Here is an 18,680-nt window from a genome sequence, read left to right on the forward strand (position 1 = left end):
ATAAAAATACAGGAATATGAAAACAGATCAATCAGACCCTTTGATATTCTTTTTTACTCTTTTTTTTACTCTTTTTTTTTTTTTTTTTAAATTCTGTTTGAAGCTTGAGTCAAATATTCTCTTTTGATGAGAGCCTTACATAGTCAATAGGAAATGAAAATGCTTCACAAAGAAAGAAAAATAAACAGAGAAGTTTGAGATATTTATTTATTTATTTATTTATTTATTTATTTCATGGTTAATCTCTCTTTAAAAAAAAAAAAAAAAAAGATACTTCCTTGTGAGTCCTTGACATCATATTACAATTCAAAGTAAATGATATAAGAAACACTGCCTCTATTTATGCAAGCAGCAAAAAAGTGATTTGTTCAACAGAACTAACAAAATAAAATTCTAACGTGATGCGCTTTTGTACTGCATTATTTTAATACTGGCAGATAGCATATAGTATATTAATTTGCAACTATGAAGGATTTCATGGAACCTCAGAAGTTACAAGGCTAAAGTTAAAGAAACTCTTTTTTTTCATCAGAACTGTGAACACTGGTTTTTGCTCTCTATTAGTTTTCAGATTTCCATAAAAGATCTCCATCCTTTTCATGCATTCTTAGTCAGAGTACAATACCCATTTGTCTGAGTGTCACTAGCATGACATTAAAGAGATCTTGAACTTCAGATGAAGTCCAGTGTCTGAGATGTATGTAGTACATGTGATGCTCCTAACTTTATTTTTTTTTTTGTTATGTTTTTTCCAAGTCGGAGAGAAATTCTGAGGTTCTTGGCTCACTGTTATTTTACACTAAATAGAATAAGAACTGGATTAATAAAAAACTGTGATACAAAATTAAATGAAAATTTACACAATAATATAATACACGATAAATAATAATAATAATACTATAATAATAATACAATAAATAATGATAATAATATCGTATTATCATATCATAATATCATATCATAAATGCTCAATGCTCAATAAAGCATTGTTTAACTAAGGAAGATTTCAGCTTCTGGTCTTGAAGGACCTCAACATTTCAAGAAAAGCCAAGGTTTGATTTAAGTGAGATCACTCCTAGTCCAACAAAGTAGCCATTCATGTCTTTTCTTCAGAGTACTCAAGGATTAGTGTCATATGGTATTGATAAAATGTACCAGTTATGGAAAACAGAGTGCTTAGAAAAACTAGTTGACAAAGTATCTGAAATATTTACTTGGTTGTAAAATGGACATGGATATAGAACCATAGAATCATTGAATTGCTCAGGTTGGAAAAGACCTTCAAGATCATCAAGCCCAACCTCAACCTAACTATACTACCCACTGCATTCAGACAATTTTTAAGCACGTTCAGAGATGGTGACTCAACCACTAGAGTCTATTCCTAAGGTTGTCAACCAGTAGACTTCCAGCCACTCCTCCCCAGGCCTGTAGAGTTTCCTGAGGTTGTTGTGACCTAAATGCAGGACCATATGCATACATGTGCATGTAGAATGTAAAATGGATATCAAAAAATAAAACTTTTGCACCCCTTGAATAAAATAGAATGCCTTCAATTGATCTTTACAGAGGTCTCCTTCAGTGGCTGGGACATTCAAGTGAGTAAAAATATCAACCTGCACAGAGTACTAAGGTCCTATTCCAAGAAGGACTGAATGAATTCTAGGAGGCATGTCCATCACTTATCTGCTAAATATGTCTTTAATTTCACAAAATACTTTAATTAGTATCTCATTTTTTACTCACCAATAAAATAACATTCTTATGAAGTATCTATAAATTTAATAGAATATGTTTTAATGTAATACTCAAAACCAATACAAAGTAGATAAGTTCTACTTCAGAAACTACAATAGTTAAATGCATAGTCAGCTTTCTTCTTGTAATTCTTTTCCAAAGTTCTTCCAGTTTCTCCCCTAAAATACAGAAAAAGCCATTTAGTTAAGCTGCATTTGCTACTTTTTTTTTCTTTTCTTTCTTTCTTTTCTTTTCTTTTCTTTTCTTTTCTTTTCTTTTCTTTTCTTTTCTTTTCTTTTCTTTTCTTTTCTTTTCTTTCTTTCTTTCTTTTCTTTTCTTTTCTTTTCTTTTCTTTCTTTTTCTTCTTCCTTTTTTTTCCTTTTTTTTTTTTTTTTTTTTTTTTACTGTATATCGTATTATCAGTGGGGAATAGTTGCTTTTTACCTACTTCTTTCAATATTTGTTTCAGTTTTGCTTCTTATTGATTTTTAATTTATTTTGAATAGAATTTCAATCATTCAAATTGTTTCTAAATAAATAGTTATTTGAAAATATAGAGTATAAATACACAAAGCAACAGAATCTTTTGAGCATGAACCATAAGGCACACAATGTTAATTTGTTGTCTGAATTTTTCCTTTAAATTGGCTTATTTGATGCTATAATTATATGTTATTGCTATGGAGATTAAGGCTAAAAATTACATGAAAATTCACATAAGCACTGTGTTTGAGAACTATTTTGTCATCTGCAGTAAACTGAGACATCAACCAATATTCCATTACATTTAGTTGCCATCAGGCAGATGGCAGCAGAGGGGTGGTCTGACAAAATAACATCTGACACAGAAGTTCATACGAAGCAAAGGTGTGGAACTATAAAAATTGCACCCACCGACATTCACTGATGCTTGCTGGACATTTATGGAGACCAAACAGTGGAGAACAGTGAGCTGTGGGTGGTAGATTTCATCAGCAGTGACAGCAGGTGAAAGACAAGCTACATTTCAGATAGCCATGCACATTTTTAAGAGCATGGCATGCAGATTCTTGTTAATTGCTGCTGAAAACACACCACTAATGGTTGTGACCATGTTGAAAAATAGTGTCTTGTAGCTGAGCATATGCTCTAACAAATGATGTTATTATGCCCTTTGTTTTACTTTCCATGAAAATAAATAGGAAGCGTTACTTTCAGAGTGACCTATGTTCTGATTTTTACATCGGCTTTCCCATCTGCCTGTCACTCCTTCATCTACCAACGACACCTCCTAAACAACTCCCTGCTTGGCTTTCTTTCTTGACTTTTTTTTTGTACTTTTTTTTACTACTTGTCTTCATTTCCATAATCTTATTTCTTACACTGTCTCAGTCTCTGCTGTGAAATAAGCCTTGATGCTTCCTCATAGTCCTTTGCTTTCTGTCCCCTAACTACTCCTTTACTCTAATTCAGGCATTTTGTCTGTGGGCACATGTCAGTGGAGGATTTTGCAATATCTTCTTGAAGCTAGTCCAGGCTGCCTTCTCTTCTGTATGTTAAGCCTTTAATCTCATCCCCCACTCAGCCTGCCATGGTGTTTACAGATTCCTAGGTTAGAAAAACTAGGTCTATGAAGAACTCAGAATATGACTACTGTTAACAGTTTCAAGGAAACAAAATATTATTATTAAAAAAAAAAAAAAAAAAAAGTTAGAGAGCTCTACATGGGTAAATTGTATTTTTTTCTCCCAGTCCAAATATTAGAAAGGGCCAACCTATATTGACTGTACAGCAGATAACTCACAGAGGCTCCTCTCCTGTCTGCCACTTCTAGAGAAAGGGGAGAGAGTTTTTTGTTTGTTTGTAATCAGGTTTCTTACATTAGCAGTCTTAGAAAGTCATCCCTCATAGCTAAACTGGATTGTTGCCAAATTAACACACGATACCTTTTTTTTTCACTTTTCAGTCAGAGTAGAAGCAAGTGATTTTATGCCCTTATAATGTTTCAAGGTACGGGATCAGGTTGTGACAAGAAGTTATTGGATCTATGGTTTCAAATATCAATGTTTTTAAAGCATTTTCTTATTCTATTTTTTCAGGACTTGGTGATGCAAATAATTAGTAGATCTATCGTAATATGATACATGAGTAGAGGGAACAGTGCTAATACAAGGGAGTTGTCACATCTCCTGGTCTATATTTTATCTTGCCTTAATGAGAAAGAAGCAGGTAAGCAAGTGTTAACAGATAACTAGAAATCTGAATCGGTTTTATAGAAGTGTAGTGAAAAACAGGAGAAAGAAAACATTTACAGGGTAATAACACAGAACAGTCACTGCAGGTGACAGGACACCGGCACTTTGAGTGATTGAGCAAGTGGTTGTAGGGTTCGTAGTTTTAACATTAGCTTGATATTTGCATGTATGCTTGTACATATGGGGGTTTATTTGATAAATGAGGACTTCAGCTTCCTTTCAGGTGTTTCAGTCAGATTCGTAACATAATAATAATGAAAAAGCACTTTTTGATAAGACTCCAGAGTAAGAGTTCAGGCAAAGCTTCACAATAGGTTTTATATCACTTAAAAGGGGGTAAAAAAATAAAAACCTTGAGCACGCAGAGCAAAAAACTGGACAGATCTCTAGTCTAACTTAATCCTTACAATGACACTAATGAAGCAAATATATCCGTCTACACCAATGAAAGTATTAATTTAAATGTCTTTGTCTCTGACTTGGTTCTTGATGGCCCAGTGCTTGCTCATACTTCAGTTTATAGTCAAAAGACATTCAGAAAGATGGAAATCTAGTATATGAAAAAATCCATGATGAAGTAGGATCTTTCAGGTTACAAATGAGTTGAGATAAAAATCAAAGATGATAGCAACAAAAATAAAGGTTGAATAAGGAAATATTATTATTTCATACATTACAATGCAGTAAAACCCACAGAAATGGTTCTCTCCTTATAATTCTAGAAACTGTTTTGAAAATCTCGATTATTATCCATTTTATTTATAAAATGAACAAGAATAATTTATTATACTAGTACTGACAGAATAAAAGCATTCACATATTTTTTCTGTTTGTCCCTTTAGATTTTTTTAATTATTAATAATTTCCATCATATTTACTTGAGAAGGAGTATTTATAGACTTACAGTGAAAAGGACCAAGCATGCTGAGAATTTTTAAACCTTGAGTGGGGAGGTTTTAATTCAAACGAGAACTATTTCAGAAAACTGCTAATTACTAAAATTAGATATCAGTTAACTAGAAAACTATTCACCAACTATGTTAATGAAGAAATACTCCTACAAGGCTGATAGTGATATATTAGAATTGCACAAAACTGAAGTGAGTTTAATTTGCTGAAATTTCCCAGCACCTTTGGTTACCACACAAAATGTTTACTCTTCTATTCATAATTTCAACTAGGGAAAACAAAAACTTATGCACAATAACAGCCGCACCGGTTTACAAGAAAAATATAAAAGCATTTCTTTCTCCTTGGAAAGGTCTTCTCACTTTGACGTATGTACATCCACATTGACGTAGATGCTGCATTCTCTTGTAGATATTTGAATCTGACAGTAAAGCTTTATTATAAATACACATAATTCACATTTCTTAAACAAATAACATCTGCAGTAACAATGTTTTCTTAACACAAATGCTATGTCAGAGTATCTTTTTACCTTGAAGGATAATAAAATATTTCAGTGTCTCAAATGCAATATTGATCAGAAACATGCTCTAACAAATGCAATCACATTATGATGGAGATGATAATTTATGTGAATGTAGGACTGATTCCTCCAAACTTTTTGCACCTAGAGCTAGTGAAAAAGTTGCTTAGTTAGCTGCAGGATATTTTCAAAACCAGGAAGGATGAGGCTGTTAAAGTAGGGAGAACAGGTCAGAAGAAATGAAAGCCCACAGAACAGGGAGGGATGCAGCCCCACAGCCTCCAAGCATGGCTGGTGAGCTGCCCCATGGTTATAATTCATGGTAGGGTTAGGAGCAAGGCCCAGTTCAATGAAGCAGGACAGATGGATGAGGGCTCCTGTCTCACCTTACAGAGCATGTGTCACTGTATTATAATTGCTTGGTTGAAATGAATAAACAACTATGAATGAATAAACAACAAAGTTCACACAAAGACAGACCAATGATGCTTCCATCTCATTTGGGCTCTATAAGAATGAAGATGAAGAAATTATGTGAGCTATAACAGATAATGGCACCCCATGCTGAACATATCAGACCCCAGACTACAGTATTTGTTGTACTTCTGGTCTACACACCCCACATGACAAGGTGTTCATCTGTTTTGTTCCAGTACTGACTCTTTACATGATGGGTGTATTCCACACAGAGAACTTGCAGTCTTCCTGAACCTCTTTGCTCTCCCAGACTGAATCCTAAGGGACCCTCCCTACTAGTCTTCTGAAGAATTCAGTCCACTCTCTGGAAGCCCAAGCCAGTAGTTTTGCTGACCCCTCTCCTGGCTCCACCAAGGATCAAGAACTCTACCAATTCGTTGTCACTCTGTCCAAGACAGCTCACAACTTCCACACCTCCCAGCACACTTCTTTGTGAACAGCAGGTCTAGCAGGGCACCCCTGCTGGTAGGTTCTCTTACCAGCTGCAGAAGGAAGTTTTCTTCCATACACACTAGAAACCTGCCAGACTGCTTCTTCTGTGTGTGTTGTTCTTTCAGCATATATTAGGGAAGTTGAAGTCCCCCATGAAGACAAGGACTAGCAATCACACAGCTTCTTTGGCCTGGCAAAAATGCTTAGTTAGACATAATCCCAGTTTAATTAAAAATAAAAAGCTAGCATTTTCTTATTAGGAAAATAAGTGTCAACCATAGTATAATTTTACAATAATAAAGGGAAAAAAAGAGGATCAACTTTCTGATAGAGATTCTGTTTTTCAGGTCTGTTTCATAAATATCACATCTCACTGGTGTTTAAGGGATTTGGGATAAGAGTATTTTCACATCACAGATAACAATGCTCAATTATTTAATATTTGTTCATGTGACCATAATATTAGAAGAGAAAGGACAGTAGAAATACAATTCTTGTTCCATGAATTTAACAGATAAAATTCTGTTTAGCTCCTTCGAAGAAACTGTCTTGTTGATTACAAGGTGATCCTACATTATGCTAGAGGCTGGTGGTAGCTCACCTGCATTGTGATCTGCAACCTGAGGGGAGCCATCTTACATCCAACTCTACCTTTCAAAATGATGTAATATTATATTTCATCTGTGCTTCACACCACATAATGCTAGGGATTTGCAAGTCATCATAGTCTTGGAGCTTAGGCTAAAGATTTAAGTCCACAACAGCTGAAAGCAGCAGAAAGCTTCATCTGATTACTAATACTACAAATCTTGTGTAGATTCAGAAAACTCTCCTGAAGTCAGATAACAAACTACTGGTTTCCCATCCATCTAGAATTTTAATTTGATATTGTCAACACATGGAAGGAAATGAAATTTCTGCAGATGCAGATACACTAGAAATCTGTCTGTTTTAGATTGACCAATGCTGCAATATCATTACTACTTTCATATAAGCATCAGATACCTTGCTTCCAGGCTTTGTTGTTGTTCCATGAAGTACTATACATTATCTATTTATTTATTTTAAAGGAAGTGCCATCTTGTCTTCTCACAGAAAACCTGGCAATAAGTCTCTGAACAACAAATTTCAGGAGAGGTTTCAAGTGAGAATCTTGTTAGAAATATGGTGGTACACTGTTTATCTTTTTTTAAAGAGCAAGGAAAACATTTTATATATGTATATTTTTAGTTGAGTAAAAACTTTAAAATAAAGATATGGAAAAGAAAAAAGAAGGAAAGATTGGGAAGAAAACAAGAAGTAGGTCATAAATTCATGACTCCAGAAGGTGATGTACTCTGCAGAACCCAAGGGACGGCACTGCCAGAGTCAAACTTATCTTACTGCCAGAGGCAGCCTCTGGGGTTGCAGCTGACTACCTCAGAGTTAACTCAAGTGCTCTGCTCTCAGCTTTGCAACCTGCAGGGCAGAGGAACCGACTTTAAGGCATTTGATGTCTACATCCAACTCAAAAGAAAAAGTGGGTTTGATTATCATACAAGCCATCTGACTCATGCCCGCCATACATCAGGCTCACAGAAGATGATTTTCCTACATTGTTGCAGTAGAAAAGACTTTGGGAATCAACTGAATCACATAGAAATATCATATTGATGGACAATGTAGAAATATGCTAGTAGTTGACAGTCCATTTAGAAAAACACCAATAAAAGTATTACCAATATTCCTCTGCTTAAGGAAACTGAATATATAAATTGTAAATTGCCAGTGGACTATTTGAAGGAAAGTAATGCTTATTGGCAAAACTTGTTTAGTGTATACCTGAGAGAGTAAAAGAAAATTATCCAGTATAAAGACAAATTTGCACTGATGTAAAGTGAAAAGGCTGCTTGTGGACATGTTTCTAAGCTCGACTGGAATTTCTCATCCCTAAAGTTCTACTGTAAGCAGTAATGGTATTTTTACTGTGGTGTATTTACTAAGCTATCATACTAAGAACACTAGTGCAATCAATATTAATCACTATTGATTATCCTGAAACTGTAATGCAACATAAAAGCTTAAGCAGAACTGTATGAAAATTCTTAAGAAATTCTTGCTAAACATCAATTATAGAATACGATTCCCCAAAGTCATTGATAATGATACAGAGAAGCATTTTTCTTAATGGTTTAGTAATCTCTGCTAGAGAATGGAGATCTCTTTCTTTTCTCTTACATGATCTACCACAAAGACATTAGCTTTTGACCACACTATATGTTCTTATAGGTAAAAAAGAGCATTGTAGTTAAACAGTACTTCTTTCTGTTCTATAAGCTTTGGTGGCTGCATTAGAATCAATCAAAAATGGTGATGTAATCCTTCGTAAAAAGTAAAATCAAAATTTTGGTTAAAGTTTTAATAAATTGTGTCTCTGCAGATGTGATCTTAAAAAGAATCTGATGGAATGGCATCTAGTGTGGAAGTGTGGATGGAGAAAAGGTGTGCTACTGAATTTCTCCACACAGAAAAAGATGGCACCAATTGACATTCATCAGTGCATGGTGAAGGTTTATAGACACCAACCAGTGGATGTCAATGCAGTGAGGTGGTGGGTGGTGCATTTCAGCAGTCACAATGGGTCACGATTGCTAGTGAAGGTTTTTATGAGGGTGGCATGCAGGCTTTTGTTCTTATCTGGCAAAAGTGCAGAACTAATGTTAATGACTATGCTGAGAAAGTATGTTTTGAAGCTGAAAATTTTCTCTATCAGCACTACTACGTATTGTACCCACCTCATTGTACCCACTGTAGTTTCCAAGGAAATAAATAGGAGGCATTACTTTCAGAGCAGCCTACATATATGTGTCCCAAGACAATTCCTCATCACTCAGTGTGACCCAGGCTAAGCAAGAGGTTAAATTTCCATGGTATAATAAATTTATTGCATATAAATGTAACATCACTTTTTAGGATTCCACTTTCAACAGAGGTGAAAGTTACAGCACTTCAGGAAGCTCTGCTCTAGCAAATAGCAAGAATAAATAGAGATTTATTTTCCCTTTCTTTCATTGCAGCTGCAGTATTGATTCTTGTGATCAACTACAGGAATCAGTTTAAATTTAGGGAGCTGTGAGCTGGTGAATTATGGCTATTAACCTTCTGATACTTAAAGAAATATCTTCTTATTGTACTTTTTGCTTTTCTTATCTATCATTAGATTCCAATATGATAGGGGCAAACATTTATTTATTTATTTATTTATTTATTTATTTATTTATTTTATCTAAAAATATAAGAATGTCTAACTTTGATTGATCAAAAAATGCAAATTGTATGCTGGACCAGAGTTCAAACAGTTAAACTCTCTATCTATATTTTTTTCATTATTATTATTATTATTATTATTATTATTATTATTATTATTATTATTATTATTATTACTATTATGTGTGTGTGTGTGTGTTTCCATATGTTATTATTTATTAGAGGAAATCTCTCATTGGTTGACATGATGCAACTAGAATTCCTCAGTGGTATTCAAATTCATTCTGTAACTGGGATATTTGATGCAGATCATAATATTTCACGTATCAAATGTATTTTATTCTATTTTATTTTTTTAGTGTTAATCATTTTTATTTTGTTTTTTTCTACCTCTGAAATAAAGATTCTGAGATAGGGCCATTTTTATGAAGAAAAAGTCAGGAATATGAAAGATGTACAGTCTAACCATTAATACTAAACAACTTAAAGTCAGGATATGACAAGGAAATCCCCATATGTGCCTAATTAATAATTGGTTCAGTGTCATATCCTGCTATAATGTGTTCAGATTGCCTGAGGATAAAATAACATCTATCCTGTTACAGACACATGGTTTTGTGTACCCATATATGGACATATGGGTACTCTCATTACTAGACACAATAGCATTATCACTAATTTGAGCATGTTAAGGTGCTTAAAGTTCCATTAACCAAAAGCAAATTTTTCCCAAACTGTTCAAGTGACAGGTAATTACCATATCGTCTTGTAAAAAGGAAGAAGAGAGGTAAGGTGGATGGAGAAAAGAAATGTGTTAGTATTCTACTAGGCAACCATTTAGCATTTACATTCAACTCTGGACATATTAAATTTCCTACTGTTGAAGGTTCATTAATTCACATCAGTGTGAAATACCAAGGTGGTTTGTGTGTCCAGACACTTCTTTAATTCCATCTCCCAAAAATAACCTTGGGAAAAAAAAGTCATTGTCTGCAAATAATGACAATTTCTTCTTAAAGTAAAGGGTAGGTAATTAAACAAATTTCTGGAAAGATTATACTTGTAACTGTGTAGGAGTGCTGTCATTGCTAAGTGCTAATAAACACTTAGACCCAGAGTTAAATTCATCTATATTACAGACACCTCTTACCAATTGCTTGGCTTGCTTTCAGTTAAATGTGTGTCTATTATAAGAAGAAAGGCCATAATCTGGGGATCATCCTCAATTTGTAATTCAGCACCAACACTTTTCGAACACTACATTTCATCTGTGTACATAAAATGAATAGAACCAATATATATAGGGTATAAAAATGAATCATAGAAAATTTTACTGCATGAGTTGCTGTGAAAACCTTCTGACTTTCCCATTTTTTTTTCCTGAAAAAAGTAAATAAATAAACACTTAAAAACATACACTATCTCTGTCATTTGTGCTAGTAAAAGAAAACTAAAACTCTTATGGGAACTTGTGTTGTCATTCTCTTCTATGGGGTTAATGTAATACTTCAGAAGGTTGTATCTTACATTATAGGATTGGTGTTCCCTAGCAAAACTATAAACCAAATCTATCAATAGATGCTAATTACATGACAAGAAGCTCTTGTCAAAAGAGGATAGAGGACAATGGAAGTTTTTGATATAAAAACTACTGTTTCTAATAGCACAACAATGCTCATATGCAAAATTACAGGCTTCAGTGCTGTCTAACTTAATATCTCAAGTGAAAACTCTGCCTTTGATATATAGGAGTACTCAAAATGCCTTTCCAACAAGATCTAATCTCAACTAACTTTTTTGGTATTATATGTTGAGTTGACTTTGCTTAAATTCTTTCATTTCACTTGTTACGTAATGCTAACTTTAGTTTACAATAGTTTTTTTGTTTTGTTTTGTTTTGTTTTGTTTTTTTTCCTGTAGCTTCCATCACCTACAATCAAGAGAATAATAAAGCCCCTAGAAAAGACCTGCATGGGAAAGTAAATCCTAGATGAGTTCTATAATATTTCAGGAGATACAGCATCTCCTCTGCATTATTGATAGAATTCTGCTCAACGAGGATACACATTTGATAACTGGCTATAATAAATTACTGCTTTAATATTTATAGATTTCTATTTTTCTCCTTCTGTGTATTTAATGACACATTTAACATGTTCCTATTTCCTTAGATAACATTAGTTCCTTGTTTCATTATCATGCTCAGTTCGTACTTACTACTTCAACTTCTGGACAAAAGACAACCTTCCGTTTCTGAGTCTCCTGTGTGCAGATTTCTGATACATAGATCAGACCACAGAGAGGTGGGCTGTGTTGTGTTTGTTTCTCCAGAGGAATAACAAGAATTGTTTGGATTAAAAACAACTGATGAAAAAGCACTGAGACCACAGATTATTTAATGGGAATTATTTGAGAGAATCATGGTGGCACCTCTGATGGTTATGGTTACTGAAAAATATGATCCATTTTTTTTACTATTTCTTCAAATACAACCTTATGATTTCCGAGTGTGACTTTTTCTGTGAGTATTTAAACCTCAGCCACACTTATAGGAGTTGTTTCTGTCTATGGCAACCACTAGAACTGTTTGAGACACTCTGTCATTGTAAGTACTGGCCAGCAAATTGGAGAATTCAACAGTCTTTTCTTTATTGGAGCTTGAACAACACAATTCCCTAAACCTGAGTGTGCAATGAACTATGAACAGAGATAGAGTAAGGCATAATCAGAGTATGAATTAGCTTAAAAGAGACTTCTGGATATCTGTGGTCTAAATTCTGCTCAAAGTTGTGTCAGCTGAGGTTTTTCTGGCCAGTTGTTTTAATCTATTATCAGAATCTTCTTTACTGCATATTTTATTTGTTGCCACACACCATGCCACTGTAAATCTAAGAAGGTATACAAGTCTGGTGAGACAGACTATTGAAGGAGCCACTTGTAGATATTTTTGGTTGTAGTGCAGAACTCACACCAATATGTGCATATTAATGTCATTTTACTGGAATTAGAATCCACTTTTCTGATTATTATATATACTGCATGTGGACTTATGTTCTGTGGACTCAGTGCCAGGATACAACACATGCACATTAATTCTTCTTCTTTTATTTTGCCAAATGTATACCTATGCTTTGCTTATAGTCAAGAGTGCAGAGTTGCAGAATAGCTTAGATATTTGACAGTTTAACAAATTCCCAGCTTGTTCCAAGCCAAGAAGTGAAGTGGCAATGTGTGAATCTGCGCCTGAAAGATAGTATCAGCTTTCATTTTCTGGTTGGAAATTTAGCTGTCATTTACTCTAGGTAGAATCTCATTCCTTCTCATGTCAGACACTAAAGTAATCTGATACACAAAGCACTTCAAAATAACATCAGTAATTGTGTTTATTGACTCAATGCACTGTCATGTTTTTTATTTTGTTTTAATGCTAAGAGATTAGTACCAGGACTGGTGAGTTTTATTTTCTTTGATTTTTTTGTGTCTTATAACAAGACTAGGTAGACTTAAAAAAGATCTGAGAAATCTATCATATTCCAGGATTTAAACTCTTGACAAGGATGGATGAGTAGACAGTGAAGTGGGTTGAATACAGGAAGAATGACTGTGTGTGGAAGAGGGCAGTAGTGTACCCCACGCATCTATAATGAGTCCAGAACTGTTTCATATGTACATTAACAGTGTGCATGGTAAGCCAGAATGTATCTTCAAGAAGTTTGCAGATGACAAAAAAAAAAACAAAAAACAAAAAAACAAAAAACAAACAAACAAACAAAAAAACAGGAATAGCTGCAGAGACTCAAGTTGTCATTCAGAGGGATCTTGGTAATGTGGAGAAATGGATTTCTGAGAACCTCATGAAGTTCAGCAAAGGGAAATGCTATGTTCTGAATATGAGGAGGAACAAACCAAGGCACAGAACAGCCTGAATACCAACCAGTGGGAAGTGGCTCTGTGGGAAAGAACCTGGAGCTCCTGGAGACAGATTCTAAACAGGACCTAGCCACATATTCTTACATAATCTTTAAAATTCCTGACAAGGAGCTGAGTAAAAGCATTTTCTCTCAGCTGTTTCTAAACACTATGCTGAGATTTTCTGAGTATTCTCTTTGCTTGGTTACTAGAAGTTTTAAAACCCCGGCTTTTCTACAGAATAATCCTTTATGTGCTCATCTCACTTTGAAAAAAAATTTTGATTTCTTATAAGACAATCTGTTTCTGAATCTGAGTCAGCAGTTGTATGTCATGACCTTGATTGTGGTCTGTCTCATCTACTGATGCACAGGAAGTGTTTAATCATATTAGCTGCACTTTCATTGGACACCAGAAGCCCACATTATTCAGAATGGATAGAAGAGGTGTCACTCAGTGCTTGGAGTCATGATAACTTTTAGCTGCAGATAGCTGCAGAAGTCATCTCTCATTTCATATAAGTGGTGAATGGGTGTTGCAGCAGCAGTGTTGCTTTTTCTTAGTATAGTTTTCAAAGTATAGACCATTGTTGTTAAATGAACTCAGAGCTCCTGATCCTTCTGGAATTAACATGAAAAGCAAAACAACTCAAGTCCCCTAAATGCTTGTTTAAAATATATGGTTGGAACTGTTCCAAATTTTTCTCCTTAAACATAACAAGTACTCTTTAGCAGAGAAAAATCACATGCAACCAAAAAAAGTAGTCACTGAAGTGGTTTTGTTGTTATTGATTTTGGAATTAAGATATCTAAAGGAAGAGGGCTCTTCAGAGAATATTTATTTCTTCCACTGTGATTCTTTTCCCTGTAGGAAATCACCAGGCTTGTCGCACTAAAATACTGCAAAGCACCAGAGAATTGCACCTTACCAAGAATGGGATTTAATCAATGTTGTTATCTTACACTGGGTGTGAGCAGAAGATGGAGTTGAGTAACTTGGTCATCTGGCCAAAGCACCAGTCTGAGATGTGCAGTGCAACACCCCATCTATGACCTCCTGTCTGTAATAATAGGCAGTGTCTGGGGTGGAGAGGAGGCCCCACAACCCCATGCTGTTTCACTGAAGATGTTTCACTAAAGACAGAATATCATCCACACCTCTGTACCAGACACTGGCCTTCTACCCACTCTTAATTAACAATGCAACAAGCCTTGTGTAATGGTTTTGTAATTTTATAATTTTGCTATCAGTATTCCGCATCATAACATCATGCAAAGCATGGATACTTTTATAGAATGTGCAGTCCACAGAAGAACACTGCATATATCAGAGAACAACACGGTCACTGATAAGTCACAGGATCAGGACGCTATATAATCTTGTTCCCAGGCTGGAGTGCCCTCCTTCTTCTCTCGAACTTCTCATAGAGTGGGAAGCGTTCCAGCCGTGTCGCCTAGAGTTCACAGTAGGCCTCTCAGTTTTTGGGGACTCTCTCTCTCTCTGTTTCGTTCGATTTGTTAGCCTCAATTATATTATATTGTGTTATCTTGTATTTTGATATCATATTTAGTAAAATAAATTTTCCCTCCTTAGATTGCCGCTGTTTTTATCCCATTCCCATTTTCACCCTCCTTTCCGGGCCCCGGTGGGGGGGGGGGGGGGAGTTGCGGGGGCACAGGGTGGCTTCCCCTGTCATGGGCATAGGTAAATCTAAGTAGCCTGTGACACCTTGTTAAGATTCCCATCATCACAAATGACTCAGTCCCACCTCCTCAAGAGTTTAAAACTGTCCTTCTGCCAACACTGTTGCTGAGAGGAGTTACTCCTTTAGCTTGATGGGTCTGACTCGTCTTCCTTGCCCCTTATTCTGCTTCCAGCTGAGTCATAGTTGACTCTCTTCACATTGACTGTTATGATGCTATGTTTTGGCTTTAGGAAAAGAAAAATTTTGACAACACACCAGTCATTTAGTTGTTGCTGATCAGTGCTACACAGAGTCAAGGACATTTTAGTTTCTCTGCTTCTTGTACCGTCCTGCCAGAGATGGGGCTGGCAGGTGCTCAAGAAGGTGGGAGGGGACAGAACCAGGATGGCTGGCCTAGACTGGCTAAAATGCACCATATGTCATTGTGTGAAAAACTGAAAATATCACAGACACTGCTTGGGGACTGGCTGGACATCAGTTGTCACGTGGTAAGAAATAGTGATAAGCATCACTTGTTTTTCAAATAAATAAATAAATAAATAATTTTCCTTTTCTGTCTTAGTTTTCAACTCAACACTTGGATGGTTTCCTTGGTGGTGCTGTTGTTTCTTTTGTTTTTTCCCTTCGATTCTCTTTCCCATTGCACTGGAAGCTGGGAGTGAGCAAATGGCTGCATGGTGCTTGGTTTCCTGCCAGGTTACACCGCAACACCTCATTAGCAGGGCTGCCTCTCATGGTGAATTATTATTGAATTATTATGATACCCGGGTGAGTTGTTAATTAATTACTGGCTAGTCTTGAGATATTAGTGTTCAAAGGGCTATTGAATGTATCAGCAGCAATTCAGAATCTGTTATCTGTCACCTCAAAAAGCCATCTATTTTCTACTGTGCAAACTTGTTTCAGTGGAAGTCCTCTGAGAGGGCTCTGACAGGCAAATGCTGAATCTGATAAGTGGCTATAAACAGTCCTTTAGGTATAAGACATTGGCCAGATCAGGGATGAAGGCTAGAACTATCCAAACTTAGACTCAGGCTTCTCTTTGAAAGAAGTTCAGAAAGCAAGTGGGTCTTCATGATCCAGGAGTAGGGCTTCCCAAACTTGCCAGATGTCAGACTTGTACCTTTAATGTGATAATGTCATTTTTTATTTTTTAGTGGGAGTGGGCAGAATGCAGGATGGGGTTGAAAGCAGATATCAGTCCAAGCTGAAAGTATTTCTTTATAAATTGAACAAAAACCAGTTTTTCATACAGACATGCACTCACAGAAAAAGCTTCTATTTTTCAGGGTGTATATGAGAGTAATTAATAGAATGATTAAAGACTACCTAAATTAGAACTCATCTAACTATCCTGCCATTGACCTTCCCTTGACAAGAAAGCTATTCCTAGGGGTATTGCAAAAATATGCCTTATGAACTTCAGATAAATTAATGATTTTTTTTTCTTTAATTTATTATAACAATAAAAAGAAAAACATCAGAAATGTAAAAGAGGAAACTGTTTCTGATTTCTGCAGCTGTTCTTGGAAAATCTTATCATGCCTAAGTAATATTTCAAGTTTTACAGTACACCATGTAGGAAAGAAAATCCCACACCTGGAAGCTCTATGTCAGGTTGACTTCAAATCTGTTGAAGTATGTCATGGCTGGTCATGGGGCCAAACAAAATATTCTGAGCTATTTCCCCCACCAAGCACCAACTGTGGAGACACTGATATAGCACCAGGCAGGTTTGAGTAACCAGGGCAGCTTACCATTCTACTGTGTGACAAGTGATCACTAGATCAGGTCCATTGTGAGACAGGGTCAAAATTCAGGCTGACATTACTCATGGCACAGTATAATTTATATTACAGTATGCAGCAAGACAAGGAGATTCCCAGTGAGAGCTGGATGCAAAACTCAGGATTCTATGAAGTGGAGATGACCTAGAAATGCCAAGAACTTGTCAATTTTCACAACCCTGTAGAATATGTAGATTTCAGGGGAGAATAGGGGCAACTAATTTCACTTCACATGATAGATACTACCCATTCATGTGCTCATTAAAAAGAGTATGTAATAAAATGTGATATTGGATTTGAATGTAATCTTTATTCAAATTGGCTCTTAGTCAGGATATGATGTTTGGGAGAGTTTTTAAAAAATGCTTAGAGTTAAAATTTGATATGAAAATAAACGATGCCATTTGAGTATCTGTTTTGTTAAAATAAAAACTCTTAGGTTTGAAGCATTATTAGTATTGCTTTCTTCTTGAATTTCACTTTCCAATTAAAATCTCCTGCTACTGATATGATTTGGATACATCTTTTCCTGTAGTCTGTAAAATGTCTGTCTTGGAGATAGTGGTAGATTCCAGTTTAATTCCCTGGGGATTCTTTTTTTTTTTTTTTTTTTTTACCACATATTATTAATAGCTCAACAAACTTTAAGGTCAGTTGCAGTGTAGGTCAGTCATTTTTATCTATTTATTTAGCATTTTATGCTTAGACTATGCAGAATACTTTGGAGTATCCTGATTGCTACAGTGTGTTCCTTAGCCTTAAGTACTGATGAGTGTAGGTAAAGACAGAAGTAAACGAACTAGAGTTAAGTGTGTAGATTGAAAAGAACAATAAGCATTGTTATACCCAATTAATTTCCTAGCAGCTGCACTCTTCTGTCACTTCTTTCTTTAAGAACATAGCAGAGAACTTCAGGGAATTTAGAAACCAGCTGCATTAATAAAGGAGAAAGTAAATATGAATTCAAGATCAATAAAGGAAAAATATAAGTTTAAATTTTTATTACTCACATTCAAAAGTAAATGACTGGAAATTCAGTACCCATCCAATTACACAGTAATTTGTAAAATAGAAGTTATCGTGGAAGAAGAGCATGGGGTATGCAGTAGGGACACTCCGTAATTAAAAGGCTGACTCTAGCATTGAGTTTTTTTATGACTTTGGGTTAATTAATTGTCTATTTTTTTCTGTGTAAAAGCATTACAATAACATCACAGAAGGGATGATAGGGCTAATTAATACTTGTACTGTGCCTTGAATAATAAGTTATGAAATATCTTTTACTATTATCACTAAAATGAATGTATTTCCTTTTGTATACTTATCCAGTCTATTATCAAGCTCTTCCTCTCTGTGATGAAAATTTATGCTGATGGGAAAAACTTGAAGAAGAATATTGTAACTTGGTTTTGAAAACTAAGTTTTTATTATTTAAGAAAATGATATCTGGGGGAAGATCCAGAATTAAACTATAATAAGAGGGAAAAAAAATAGATTGGAATTAACATCAAAAAAGTCTTTTTTGCTGCATAGTGATTTGCTTGTGATATCCTTTTGTGTAACATAATGCAAAAAAAAAGTTACTGTTTTGAGGACATATACTACCTTATGAAAACCATTCATAGTAAAAATACACAAAAAAATTGCTTAATTTGGAAATGGTAAGAACAATGTTTTTACGTGAATGGTTATACTACTCCTTTTTCCTTCTTTTCATCTTA

Source organism: Coturnix japonica, chromosome Z, assembly GCF_001577835.2.
Source record: "Coturnix japonica isolate 7356 chromosome Z, Coturnix japonica 2.1, whole genome shotgun sequence".
In the NCBI taxonomy this organism is placed as follows: domain Eukaryota; kingdom Metazoa; phylum Chordata; class Aves; order Galliformes; family Phasianidae; genus Coturnix; species Coturnix japonica.